The 930-nt window shown below is 30.5% G+C and overlaps 1 protein-coding gene across 1 annotated transcript in view; it reads left to right on the top strand.

Annotated features, from left to right (window-relative positions):
• The window catches only part of LOC106692652 (trypsin-4), a 49,443-nt gene that overhangs the window by 19,787 nt on the left and 28,726 nt on the right, over window positions 1–930 (top strand). The gene's annotated exons all lie outside the window — the stretch shown is intronic.

Genomic DNA, 930 nt, shown 5'->3' with positions numbered 1-930 from the left:
CGGGGCTTATTCCATTTGTAGGCGTGGCATCCGTTACTGCCGCACTCTGTATAATTGAAATGGCTAGGCAGGGGGATTAAATAATAAATTTAGTTGCTCCAAGCATGCTCACATTTTGTTGTTGTTATTGGTTCTTTTCTATTACTAATAATACTAAGTCATTTTTTGTTGTAAACATTAAATATTATAAAAAATAATGATTACTATTTTTACTTTTTTTTTTAAACAACTTTCTCCATTATATCTGAGAAAATTATTTATTTGTATCGAACTTTATGTTTAAATATTTTCCTTAAAAGAAATCATTTTATTATTAATTATTCCTAGAAAACAATAATTGAAAAGTTGACCAAGTCAATTCAAGTTTATATTCATTCCTTACTTTTTAGAACAATAAATATATTTTGGGATCCTTAATATTGACTTTGAAATGAGCCTGAACAGAACAGAGAAAGAAGCACGAATTTCGAGAACGCCGTCTCGTGACTTGCTGCCCCCCCCCTATCCCACAGAGTTGGGTAAAAATTAGCGATAGTTAAAACTAATAGTTAAAATTGCCGTGGATACGATATTTATTCATCAATGGTCCATTCATAACTGTGAGCCGTATCCATGGTAACTTCAGCTATTAGTTTATTTATAACCTTAGCACTTTCTTGAGACTGTTTAATAAAAATAAATTTGTATCGATTTTATTCTCAGAACATTTTTTATTCTTTTATAAGTCCGACGTTTCGTCCAATGCGGCCTTCACAAAAACAATCTATCATAAACAGCTTTCATTACACATATTATCTTCAACAATCCCAAACAAACAACAATATTATTATCCTATGATTATACTTTAATACAATTTTAGAACCAAATCAGGTCTAATGTCACATATGACGACACAACAAGATAAATTCCCCTAAAGATGTGTTTTGTTGC

This window comes from Halyomorpha halys, unplaced genomic scaffold (genome assembly GCF_000696795.3).
Source record: "Halyomorpha halys isolate HHAL.00 unplaced genomic scaffold, Hhal_1.1 Scaffold65.1, whole genome shotgun sequence".
In the NCBI taxonomy this organism is placed as follows: domain Eukaryota; kingdom Metazoa; phylum Arthropoda; class Insecta; order Hemiptera; family Pentatomidae; genus Halyomorpha; species Halyomorpha halys.
Note: the sequence above shows the minus strand (reverse complement) of the source record. Positions and strands in the feature narration are given on the sequence as shown.